Here is a 13,409-nt window from a genome sequence, read left to right as displayed (position 1 = left end):
CCAGTGGTGACATCTTACATAACTGTCGTACAAGATCAAAACCATGACCTGCATGTTTGAAGGCAGATTTTCCTTTCACTTCTTTGCCTGTTTACTCTTTTCTTTTGACACAAATTTAATTCTGTTGTGTTAAGAGGAGCAGATGCTAGTTTTCCCTTAGATGTCTGCAGTTGCATTTTCAGTATTTCAGTTGGATCACCGCTGTTACTCCTACATCTTTCTCTAGTCTTTTCATTATTCCACCTTTTCCCAATTTAATTCTCCTGCTAGATTTTTTTTTTTCCTGAGCTTTGTGACACAGATGGTACTACTGTCAATTCCCGAATCCCTAACTTTTAACCTCGGTCCTTAAGTTTCAAAGGGGATGGTGCTTGTGCCTAATTGTTGTGTTCACAGTAATTTTGCAGCTTGCGTTATGAGAGCCGGCACGGTTCTCCAACCCCCGAGAGACGTTCTAGGGGCACTAAACGGTTCAGCTCCGTTCTTGCCCTACCTTTCACCATTGGTCATCCTTTTATTTTCCAGACACTTGGCTGTTTGTTAGAGGAGAGTACGCAGTGCCTCTCGAAACCGCTGGCAACCCCTCCTCTCCCTCAATGCGCCGCCTTTGTAATGCGCTGAGGAAACAGCAGCACTTCGGCTCTTTAGGCCGTTGAAGTGCGGGGCGGGGCCTCGGCGGCCGCCGTAGCAAACCGCAGGGAGGTCACGCCTTCCGGCCTCCGCCCCACGCACGAGGCCCACGACGTCAGCCGCCCGCGCGAGCCTAGTCCTAGGGTGTGCGGGAGGTCCAGTGCGCATGCTCTGACTGGGTCGCCTCTGGCGACGGTGGCTGAGGGAGGTGTAGAGAGCGGTCTTATTAGTGGGCGTCTCTGCTGGCTGGCTCTGCTCCTGTGCCACCGCCCTCTTGGCCCCCGGGGGCCCGCTGCTCCCCTCCCCGCTACCGCTGGCTCGGCGGTACCTCGCAGGGTGAAGGCTCCCTCTCCCCGGCTCCCCTTCCCCCCACCCCGTCGCCCCGCCCACTCTGGGCTGGGCGGCAGGGTCAGGGGCCGAGCGGAGCCGGGTGAGTATTCCCACAACCTTTGCCGGCCGTCTCTTTCCGGCTCTGTTTCCCGCACGGTCCTCACCCAACTGCCGGGGTAGAGAGGAAGGGCGGGCGCGGGTGGGCGGGAAACAGCCCAGCCCCGAACAAAAGGCTGGGGAAGCGGGGCTCCCGCCGGTGAAATGCAGGCCGGGTCGCGCTGGAGCCGCTGCGCGGGGGCGAGCCGCTGGCGGGTGTGGATCGCACTCCTGGGCCACCATGGAGACCTCACCCTCGATTTAGGTAGTTACAGACCTGTGTTTAAAGCCTGTACCGAGACAGAAATTCTTTGCCTCGTAACCTTGAAACAGAGGATATGAAGTTACTGGTGATTCCAGTGATTAAGTGCCACTTAACTTGAAGGAGTTTCTAATCATTAAGAATTAGGAGATTTTCTTCCAAATAACGTATCTACTCAGCATTTGAAATCACGAATGCGGGGGTGGGTGGGATAAAGGAATAGTTAACTGATTTGTAGAAACAAACTTTTATGATGCTAGAAATTATAAACATCTCTGACAAGGCGAAAGGATAGCTACATGTCTTTTCAAAGTCAAAATAGAGCCTCGTCTAATAGGCCCACCTGAGAATCAATTAATTATCTAGGGGACTACACTTTTGCTTGACATAGTATCGATTAGGGCCCAAGCTTTGCAGTTACTTTTTTTTTGTCTAATGGAGCAAATTATTTCTGACTGGGAGAAAAAAATACTACTGATGATTATAGTTTTATTGCCCTATTTCCAAGATTTTTATAATTTTTACCGTTGAGCTTGCTCCTTCATTATGAGTTCAGTAAATCTTTGCCACAGGCTCACTTTGTATGAATCATGTTTATAACGTTTCAAAAATGACACTTCGGCAGTGGCCTCACTCTTAAGTGGCAAAAGCTTAGTTTATACTTTTCAGAAGTGGAAGGCATAGGCCCTATGTAGTGTTCAATTACATTATTAGAATCCTGCATAGAATCCTCCTTGCTTCTGAAGGGTCAAATATGGACAAGAGGAGACATTTACAAAATGAAAACTTGGCCCAAAAAAAAAAAAGTTGAGTATTGAGAAAGTCAAATTAAAGTTTTGCAATTACAAGGTTTAAAAATTGATATTTTACTTGAAACTAGTGGAAACAGTCTTTTCACTGGTTCTAAACTGGATTCATTGGATATACAATAGAATGTTACAAGATTATGCTTTTAAGTTTCTGAGAATGATAAGCAACCCCTTAGGAAAAACAAGTAGGGTAAAGTTTATCTAAGTAGTTTCCTTAAGACTGGGCTTGGTTTGGTTATTAAAATCTTTGAAGCCTAGAGACCGTTTGGGACCCTAGAGGCAGTGTTTGAAACATAAACATGCTCAGGGAACCATAACAACAACAGAATGCCCTAGAGATTATTTGGTGATTAACAAATGTCTTCAGGGGCCAAGTGCAGCTGGGTATAAAACAACTGGAAAATAGGGAAACAGAGAAGAAACCCTATGTAAAAGCATCCAGATTAGGGAGAGGCAGCTGAAAACGATGTAGACCCAGAGGCTCCTCTAATGTACCTGGCACCCCAGGCCTTATTGAACTTGTAGGTTTATAGGACCCAGAAAGAGTATTTACTAATATGAATTTAGCTTTGAAGTTAGGGTTATTTCATATCACTGTCATGTAATAGCTTTTCGAGAAACTTTTTAATCATCTCTTCTGAGTTCAAGAACTTACAATAGTTTCCTGTTGTCCTCTGTTTTAAATAGAATCTCTTTAGAGTTTTAAGGTGATTTAGAAACTGCTCTACTCCCCCTTCCCACCCCCAGTATTCCTATATTCCTTAATATTCCTAACACTCTCTATTTAGGCTCTTTACCTGTCTACTCTGCCTCATTTCAACCTGTTCCTAGATTCACTGACTGCCCCCACTCTTCATCATTTTTTGTAGCATCTCTGCCTTTCAGTATCCTTTTCTACTTCTAGGATTATCTGAAATGTAACTCTTCTAGAGCAGAGGCTCTGGTTCCAGACTGACTGCCTTAGGTCAAACTGCCACATTTTACGGCTGTTACCTTGGACAAATTGCTTAACCTCTCTGTCCCAATTTCCTCATCTGTAAAATGGCGAAAATCACAGTGACTACCTCATAGGGTTGCTGTGAGGATTTAACAAGTTACTATAGTTTTGGTACATAGTAAGAGCTGAATACATGCTATTGTAATGATTATTTAATCCATAGTAATTCTTTAGACAGCGGTTGTACAATTTATCACTAAGTTTTACTGTCTTTTATTGTCTAATGTTCTTTTCAGTTTGAATCTTTTCTTATAAATTTGATCTGTTGAGGGCAAAGATCATATATTATAATCTTTTAAAAAAGTCTCTTAAAGTTCTCCCAGGATGATTCTGGGGGCTCGATATATTTTTTCCCTATCTTACTATCTAGTTTTCTATTTTCTGTTTTCCATTTTACTTCTGTTGCTTATATTTTAAAATGTATACCCTATTTTGCTCTAAAAGTACTTACAGTAGATTATAAACTATATATAATATAAAAACATACAAAATAAAGGTAAATCAGTCATGAAAATATGAAGCTTGAATAGAAAGGTGAGGTTGGGGTGCATTATACTCAAATATGTACTGTGACCATTTGTATAATTGTTAGTGGTGGGATATAGACTGAGTTATGAGTTTCATGATGGTCAGAGGAAAGAAGGAAACATATCACTTGCTGAGGAAAAACATAGCTTCCTTGGAAGTATTTAGTGAGTGAAATGCACATTGTGATCACAGATTTCAAAGATATGCATGCAAAGTCATACTAAGAAACCCTAGGGTTAAGTTCTCCAACCTTGTTAAGCCTACTTCTCATTTTTTCTCAAAGGGGGCTCAACTGCCATTTTTATGGAACTGTTCCGTACATTGCAGGATGCTTATACTTGGTCCCTGAGCACTAAATGGCAATAGCAGACTACAACCTCCACCCACCCTTTGTGACAACCCAGTGTGATCCTACTACTCATTTCCAAACAACCCCTTCAAGAGTGGTTCCTCCTGATGCTGGGAACCATTGGACCTTATCTGCCCATACTTTATACAACCTATGCTTCAACTACTGCCTTTTTTTTTTCCCTTTTAACCTAGCATATTCTTTTCAGGCCCTGTCTTGCTGGAGCACTTCCATCTTTTTGACATGCTCTTGTCTCCACTTGGTAGGCCCTTATTCAAATTTCAAAATTCAATTCTGCGTTTTCCAGACTCCCTGTTTTCTTGGAGTCTTCTCTGATTTTCCCAGAAAAAATTTGACACTTCTTCCTCTGAGGACACACACATAGCAAGTGCTAGGATATTGTAGGTGCTGAGTGAATGAATGAAAAGCTTGCGGAAATAAGAAGGCACATTAATCTAGCCTTTAATGGAGACTTTGCAAGAAGAAAAATTTAAAGGGACTGTCTCTTCTGTTACAAAAAATCCAACAGCTTTTTTTTTTCCAAAAAATAATGACACTTGGTAATATATTTTAAAAACACATTGCTCTATCATATATTCAGACTATTTAGACCAGCACTGAGTCCATAACCTCTGATACAATGTTGATCTTTTTGTACCTTCTTATTTGTTGAATATCTTTGGCCAAGGTCATAAGCCTTTAGTTCCTGGTTCTGGTCTAATGAGCATATGTGCTGACTAGAGTTAGTTCTACAAGTCCCACTGTTCAAAGGCAGCAAAAGAGTTTGAGCTGATGGATCAGTTCAAATCATCACTGTCGGAGGAACAATTTCTCTCATGTGCATGTAGAGAAGTCTTGGTTTATGTAAAAAAATGATAATCTTCTTATAAAAGTAATGACACCGGTATCAAAGATTAGATGTCATATAAATCTGTTGTTTGAATGGGAAAAGATCCAATTGATGAATAGGCTTAAAAGTTTAGTTGAAGAAAGGTGCTATAAAGAGGTAGAGATATGTAAAATAAATTAATTTAAAATTTTGAATTTTCCTTTTGTTCCTTACAATTTTTACTTAATATTTACCGTGTGCTTAACTTTGTTATAGGTGCTAAGATATAAAATTATAAGTCACAGGTCCTCAGCAGTTTAGACATTGCTCTATCATCTTCCGATTTTCCTTGCTGTGGAGGAGATGGCTGAGGCTACACTGATTTTTGTTCCTTTGTAGATAAACTGTTTTTTTCTGCCTGCATTTTTGTTTTCCTTTTTGTTCTTTAAATAAAGATATTCCATAGACTACCTGTAGGCACAAGTTTCCTTCTAGCAGTTTTCTCAAACATAGTGAGTCCACTCAATTTATAGAAGTAAATCTCTTTAATCTTTCTTTTACCCAGATCAGGAAAAATTTTTCAATGGTATGTTTGCTTATGATTTCAATTCAGAAATGCTAGTTATTTGTAGGTTGGATCTGTGTTCTTTGTCCTTTCTATCAATCAGTATGCATTGTTTTCATCTTGGTTCTTTTCCTTCCGTGTTTGGAGATCACCTCATGTGTATATGCTAAAATGTTAATGAGATTCTTTTTCAGCTTCTTGTACTTCTCTCTTTTGCCTCTTATATAGAGTTTGTCTAATATTGGGTTGGCCCAAGTTCGTTCTGGTTTTTGCATAACATCTTATGGAAAAACCCAAATGAACCTTTTGGCCAACCCAATATTATTTGTTTGAATTCCCTTCCAGTTTTTTCTTCTTCAGTTTCCTTTTTAATCTTAGCTGTCTTTTTCCTTCTTATTTCTTGCTTTCAGAGGCTGCGTTTTTATTTTTCCTTTTTCTTTTTCAATTGGTAAATTAGATAATTTCTAAGTTTTTCTCCTGATTCCCAATGTAAGCCCATTATAGGAGCAAGCTTTCTCTCTTCCTCTTTATGGCAGTGCTCCTCTTTCGTATGGTGCACAAGCTTCATCTTGGCCCTGTGCTATTATTGAGGTTTTTGGTTTTCTTACCTTGACAGAAGAGGGACTTGTGTAGGGATGGTGTTGCTCATTCTTGTCAGAGTGAGTAAGCTACCTTCATCCTCCTCACTACACTTAGATGCTGGGGACTCTTCTTCTCAGTGTTAGGTCGGAGAGCATGTTGATAGATACAACCCAATTTATGAAGGATAGATCTTTCTGTACTCAGGAGAGGTCTTATTTTCCTATTGTCTAATCTTTCAGTCCTATGTCTCTAATGAGGGGAGTATTTTTCTATAATTTGAAGTGGTTGATAGGTTTTTTTTTTAATAAATTTATTTTATTTTTATTTTTTTTTGGCTGTTTTGGGTCTTTGTTGCTGCACGTGGGCTTTCTCTAGTTGCAGTGAGTGGGGGCTACTCTTCGTTGCAGTGTGCGGGCTTCTCATTGCTGTGGCTTCTCGTTGCAGAGCATGGGCTCTAGGTGTGCAGGCTTCAGTAGTTGTGGCACATGTACTTCAGTACTTGTGGCTCGTGGGCTTTAGAGCGCAGGCTCAGTAGTTGTGGTGCACGGGTTTAGTTGCTCCACGTCATGTAGGATCTTCCTGGACCAGGGCTCGAACCCTTGTCCCCTGCGTTGGCAGGCAGATTCTTAACCACTGTGCCACCAGGGAAGCCTGGTTTATAGTTTTTTGAGTTTAGTGGTGAGACCGTATTCTTCTGAGGGCTCATACTGTTCCCGCAGCTACCTATTGCTGACACCTTCCACTTCTGGCCATGAACATTATATCATTGGTAAAGAATGTTCTTGAAAGAGAATTACTAATGGGTATTAGAAGTCAGTTGTGGCATTTGCCAGTTTCTCTGGTGTAAATATTCCCACTGTGGTCAATTTCAGGCTGTCAACATTATGTCAACTGGCTCCCCAAATTCCTGAAAACTTAACTATTGACTCTTTGATATAATCCAGCTCCAGCATGCCACGGCATAAAGTCCCACTGAAGGAGATGTTCCCTAAACTCTTGGAAGATGGTGGGGGTTGAGGAAAGGAAACGGTCTCATGAACTCTGTCCTCAGCCCCAAGCTGCGGGGCCACTGCAGCCTCTTTTTTTCTGAAGGAAATACAGAATTGAGAGTGAGAAGCCTTCTTACCCTCTTCCTAACTGGGCCTTTTGCTGCAGAGGCCATAGCAAGCATCAGCTACCAATAAAGCTACCCCAAATCCCTCAATTCTAGTTTAGGTACAATGTTGTATCCTGTTTAAAGTTTGATTTCAGATGTGTGTTTCAGTGGGAAGGCAAGGAAGGAGTGCTGAGCCTGCTGGCCAACTGCTGCCAAGCCTGAACCAGCTTCCTTTCTTTTGCTGCTTCCTGTGCTATTTATTGGATTACTGGGGTCACACCTGCTGTGCCCTGCCCAGGCTGCCAAATGCCTTGAAATCCAGGCCCATTAATACCCCTATTAAAATGATCTATCTTTTGTCTCAGTGTTCTAGCATGAATCCTCCTCAAAAGTATCTCTGGTGCTAATTACAAATGCTTATTTTGGGGCCTTCAGAATCAGGTAGTTTCTGGTCTGAGCCTAGGATTCCACATTAAAATTTGCACCCTGGGTGCTTCTTTACTCTCTAAAATTTGAGGACCACTGCCCGAGGATCCTGCTAGGTAAGTGATTAACTAATCTAAATTAATTCAAGCCAAGTTCTCATAAAGATAATAGGTTGAATTCACTTCCCTTGCTAGTAATTGAATGTTTTTTTAGGAAAGAGTCTAAATCTAAAGTTAAAATGCAGAATTGCTGCAGGGAGGGACAAGTACAAGTAGGCAAGGAAGTTGCCTACTTTTATTAGTTAAAAATGATCTTTAGGGCTTCCCTGGTGGCGCAGTGGTTGAGAGTCCGCCTGCCGATGCAGGGGACACGGGTTCGTGCCCCGGTCCGGGAAGATCCCACATGCCACGGAGTGGCTGGGCCCATGAGCCATGGCCGCTGAGCCTGCGCGTCCGGAGCCTGTGCTACGCAACGGGAGAGGCCACGACAGTGAGAGGCCCGCGTACCGCAAAAAAAAAAAAAAGATCTTTAATGTTTAAAGGTATGCATAGTACAATATGTTCTGTGATAATCACATTTTTGTAAATGATCTAAGTTCTGGGGAAATTTAGTTATATGTCTTAAAGTGTTTTAGTCTTGTTATGACTCTAATATATATTGATTTATAGATTCATCAAAAGAAATGTCTCTGACCAAAAGCACAAAACAAACAAAAACAAAGAATCAGTTCCCCACACATTAGATTAAAAATCCTATAAAAAAATGTGGAGAGCTGTAGTGAAAAAAATTGTTTTTAAAATTAAGAAGGATCATTTGAACAATGATTATATACACAGTGTTAGAATTCGTTGGGGCCGCGTTTCTGAAAAGATATTTAATAGCAGCAGAATAAGCTTCTTCACACTGTCTACTTTAGGGCTAACCTATAGTTTAGAAAGACTTCTTTCACTTGGTGAGGAAAAAAAATTATTCTACCTTTCCAATCTTTAGCCTCTGTTGGAGCACTTAAAGTAAGGTTTTGATTGTTTGAGCTTAAAAAAAACCAAACAAACAGCTGTTCAGCAAGTGTGAAAACTCAAGCAAAATAGATGTATTAACAGCTTACACCTTATGACATGAAAGAGCTCTGACTCATTTCTGACTTTTCCTTATAAGAGATGAGAGGTTCATTGTTTAGGATAAGATGAGAATTGGAAGTAGTCTTTTACTGTGAGTTCATCTGTGTTCTGTTGTCACCTCTGGTCTGAAGATAGCTTAAGTCTGGAAACATAGGCAGTTCACATGTCTCAGGTTTTCCATGTGCAAAATAAGGATTATTCTTGCCATTATTGCTTAATAAGCTGCAGTTGTGGTTATTTCCATTTTTGACCATACTTTCAGCCATCTCTTTTTTTTTTTTTTTTTTTTTTTTCTTTTTTTTTTTTTGTGGTGCGCGGGCCTCTCACTGTTGCGGCCTCTCTCATTGCGGAGCACAGGCTCCGGACGCGCAGGCTCAGCGGCCATGGCTCACGGGCCCAGCCGCTCCGCAGCACGTGGGATCTTCCCGGACCGGGGCACGAACCCGCGTCCCCTGCATCAGCAGGCGGACTCTCAACCACTGTGCCACCAGGGAAGCCCTCAGCCATCTCTTAATAGAAAGTTCTTAAGATTCTAATTTCTGTCTCTACTAGTCTAGGAACTTGATAAAGGACCAGAGTATTACAACTTGAAAAGTACATATAAAAATGTTAATTGAATTATATTTTCCTTTTTAATGAGTTGAAATATTCTAACTTGAGCAAAGAGGCAATAATTACTCAGTGATATTTCATTATACCATATTATGATGATTTGAATTGAGATGGATATCATTTTAATATAGTATAATTCCTAATTTTGTAATCAAGCCATAAGTGTTTTTATTATTGTATGTAACATCCTTCAGCAAAGCCTGGTCCTTAGATAATTTTAAAAGTATTCAACCCAATATTAATTAGTGCTTTGATGTTCAGTCATCTTGCTAGTGGCACAGTGCTGTTAATTAGATAAACTATGGCTATTGAGTGAAATTTTATGTTTCGACTAACATTTTGAAGAGTTCAGTAAACCTCAAGTAACTGGAGGGCTTAGGGAATGGAGTGTTTTCACTTAGTTCAATTTTATTATTAAGTGAGGGTTTGTTTGGAATTTATAGAATGTTCCAAAATGTATTAGTATTCTTTATGAATTAAATTCAATTTTTCTTTGATTTAGTATCTCTCAGTATATGTCACAGTCATCATATAGTCGGAAAAATGATTTCTCTAACCACTTTGTTTTGGTCTTTCTATTCTCGTTCTCTATCCTCTCCCTGAGTGATCAAATGTGTTCTGTTATCTATGAAATGCTGATTTAGAATCAATATTTCTAGCTCAGATTTCTCTTTCCTCTTGAGTTCCAGATCCATCTCAAAATTCCTGCTAGATCTCTTTGCTGGGTATTCCATAGGCATTTCAAACTCAAACTCCGTAGTGCTACGTTAAACCCATCTCACTCCCCAGACCTGCTTTTCCTAGAGGGATCTGTTTCAGTCAGTAGACCACCACTTAAGGCAAAGAGCTAGGACTCTTTCTTGAACCTTTTCTCCCATCAATCCCTTACATACCAAGGTCAGCCAGTTGTTGTGATGAGTATACTACACTATCAAAATATCTTTTGAATCCGTCTCTCTTCTACCCTACTGCCAATCTTTGGCTCTGTTTAGCATTATTTTGTCTCTCCTAAATGATTGTAAGGACCTTTTAACGGGTCTTCAGTCTGGTTAGATCTGTAGTCCCTTTTGGAAACCAGAATGCAAATCTGCTCAGTTTACTACCATTTCAAAACCCTTTAGAGCCCTCAGGCTACAAGGCTGTCTTGTCTTCATCAACTGTGGTTTTCTCAATACCCTTCCTCTACCTCTGTATTTCAGTCAGACAAGAGTTCTTCAATTACTAGACCTTCTCTTACATTCTTAGGCTTTTGCACAGTCTGTTCCCTTTACCTCCTCCTTTTGCTGTTAGCTTCTGTTCTTCCTTTTACAGACTTCTTAGATGTCACTTTCTCAACTTGTATCTGCACTGAAGCACCTTGTTACCCAGAATTCTTTGTGTAAACTGGAGATCTCACTTACACCTTGAAACATTTGACTGCCTTTGTAGAAGCCCCTAGAGTTTATCGACTCTTCTGTACTTGGTTCTTGTACTTGGTGCTTTCTCTTCCCAAACTTGTTCTCCCACTGTTCCCCTGTTCCTCTCCATTGTGATCTCAGGAGCACACATCCACAGCAAAAAAAACTTGTCTAAACCCTTAATTCATTATTTCCTTTACTACATTCTGTGGAGTAATATGTTAAAAAGTGTTCCCAGGAAAAAGAATTTTGTGGTCAAAAGAGTTGGGAAACCCTGAGTTAATAGTTTCCCCATATAAATGTGCATTGTGAATCTCCAGGGTGGGAGTGGTGAGTGGATGTAGTGTGGATGTTTCCACACGTATCTTACATGATGTTAACATCTGCACAGGTTAGTGCTTCCACTAACTCGTTTTAAAGGAAACTTGACTTAAAAAACAAACAAACAAACAAACAAAACCCAAAAACTCTTTGAATGGAGGCTTTTTCCTTCACTCTACAAAGCTCAGGGTACTGAGATTGCTGGTAACCCCACTTCTGAAGAGCCAACTTCAGGTTACTGCTTCTCCAGCCTCATGTAAATATTCCTGCTCCTTTGAGGCTCATGAAATTCAGCTCTACCAGGTATGGCAAGGTAGACTTTTTTCTCACATGCTGTCCCTAATCACTGGTAGTTGCTGCCTTGAGGGCCATCTTGAGAAGGAATCCAAGGCTGTGTTTGGCTATCATGAACACAGGTATTGGTTTTTAGTGATTACTCTTGATGGACTTGGACCACATATTACTTACCACCTCTGTGCTCTATTGTCTTCTACCGTTTGCCCCTTGTCATTTCTAAATCTCCTAGTTTAACTTACATATTTTTTAAAGAGCTCTCCATTCCCGGTAGCTCTCAGAATAATCCTAAATGACTTCAGTGTCCATGTGGAAGACAGTAAACATTACACGTTTTATAGTTGTTTAAACTTCCTGAGCTCCAGTGACCTTCATCTCCAAGTTACCTTATATACTTATTTCCATGGCCACAGCTGAGACCTTCTCAATTTCTAAATCTCATAGTCTTCCCATCTTCCATTTCCCTCCTTTCACTGCAGTTGTCCTTTACCCTCTTTCATATGCAGTATTTCTTGATACTGCCATATTTTCCCAGCCCCTTTAACCTTCTCTTGGCATCTTTTCTTTTTCTACATAATCTGGACCGCTGAGCTGTTCTCACTAGCATATTCTGTTTCCTCTTTCATCCTTATCCTTCCACTGACTCAACCCAGCAAAACCTCAACTTGCATGCATATTCATTGCAGCCCTCTCTGCTTGTTCTGACACTTCGGGAGCTGAGGACTGCCGAAGGCAACCACAATACCTCACAGAGTGTTGCACTGCAAATTCAGGCTCGCAACCTGTGGTGGGCCTTCACTTGTACCTGCTTATCTTAAAATGCTGTCCTCTCTTCTTCTTCACCATCAATTCCTAATCTATACTCGCTTTCTCAAACACTCTGCTTTTATCATTATCTTCTACCCCTGCATCTGAAAATCTTGTGATCATCAGACTTTGTCTTCCTTAATTTGGGGTGCCATTGAAAAACTTCTCTAATTTTTATATTCATCCTCAAATGCCTTTCCTCTGATTGCAAGGGACAAGGTGTTAATTGTGTTGTTCAAATCCATCCTGTGCTGATGACCACATCTCCTCCTAGCCCCTTTAGGATATTGCTTCATCAGTCACTTTCTCTCTTTGGTATTTTCAACTTTTACCTCTCTCCAACCCCCTTTGCTCAGCTTAAACATATATTCATATCTCCCTTTCTTAGGAAAAACAGTATCCTCCCTTAAGCCTATGTGCTGCTTCTGTTACCAATTTGTATCACTTTTCAATCAAATTTTTTGAAAAGTAGTCTACAAAGTTTTCACTTATTTCCTCACTTGTAGTTTTCTCCTCAGCCCACCACAATCTGGCTTCTCTCTCCACCATTCCTGAAACTGCTCACTAAGGCATCAATGACTGCTTCATTTTCAAGCTTCATGGATGTTTTCAGTCCTTTTCTTAATGGGCCTCTCTTTTCTTTTGACATTGTTGGTTCTTTGTTAGCTATTCTCTACTCCCTGGGCTCTGTGGCACTGCTCTTGCTAGGATCTCCCAATGCCTGACTCATTCTCTAGCTCTTTTGTTCATTCCTCTTCCTCAGTAGGTCCCTTAAATGTTGCTGCTCTGAAGGTTTCTTCCTCAACCCACTGCTCTTCTCACTATGCACAGAGGTTCCTAACTTTCTGGTTAAGACCCCTCAAACAATCTGTTGAAAATTATAGAATCTTTCCTTTCCAAAATATAGATAGGCATATACATACAAAATTTAGTGTAAAATTTCATGACCCACCAGAAGGCTTATTAAGAATTTGCTATATGCATTCCAGCTGGGCAGTATTCACCCTCATGGTTTCTTTTGTCTCTTTTAAACAGATGACTTGCAAATCTCTTAAGTTCATTTTAGCTTGCCTCCATAACTTAAGATGCATATTCTTTCCATTTCATTTCCATTTCATTGCCTGGCTTTAGATCCTCATGACCTCTCATCCAGCAACAGCTTCTAACTCTCCTCCCTGCCCTCAGGCTGTACCCTTCAGATCCATCTTCCACAGAACCACCGATGATTTACTATTCTGACCTTTTCAGCTCCAACGTCTGATTCTCTGTTTCCTGTGGAGACAGTCCAAACTCTGGCATGGCACACAAGTGACCTTTCAGGAAGTTCATCACTATTCTATCTGGTATCTTTGAGGCCCTTC

At 40.8% G+C, this 13,409-nt stretch overlaps 1 protein-coding gene across 2 annotated transcripts in view; it reads left to right on the top strand.

The window, feature by feature from the left end:
• The first annotated feature begins 1,048 nt into the window (after window positions 1-1,048).
• Window positions 1,049-13,409, top strand: part of ATG10 (autophagy related 10) — a 221,950-nt gene continuing 209,589 nt past the window's right edge. Inside the window, exon 1 of one of the 2 annotated variants that reach the window (XM_082836068.1) lies at window positions 1,049-1,060. The gene's annotated coding sequence lies outside the window, so the exon portion shown is untranslated. Of the gene's footprint in view, window positions 1,061-1,259; window positions 1,322-13,409 lie in introns of those variants that run through there. The other variant, XM_082836067.1, reaches the window with a different exon arrangement.

This window comes from Leucopleurus acutus (assembly GCF_964270905.1).
Source record: "Leucopleurus acutus genome assembly, chromosome: 3".
NCBI classification, from domain to species: domain Eukaryota; kingdom Metazoa; phylum Chordata; class Mammalia; order Artiodactyla; family Delphinidae; genus Leucopleurus; species Leucopleurus acutus.
Note: the sequence above shows the minus strand (reverse complement) of the source record. Positions and strands in the feature narration are given on the sequence as shown.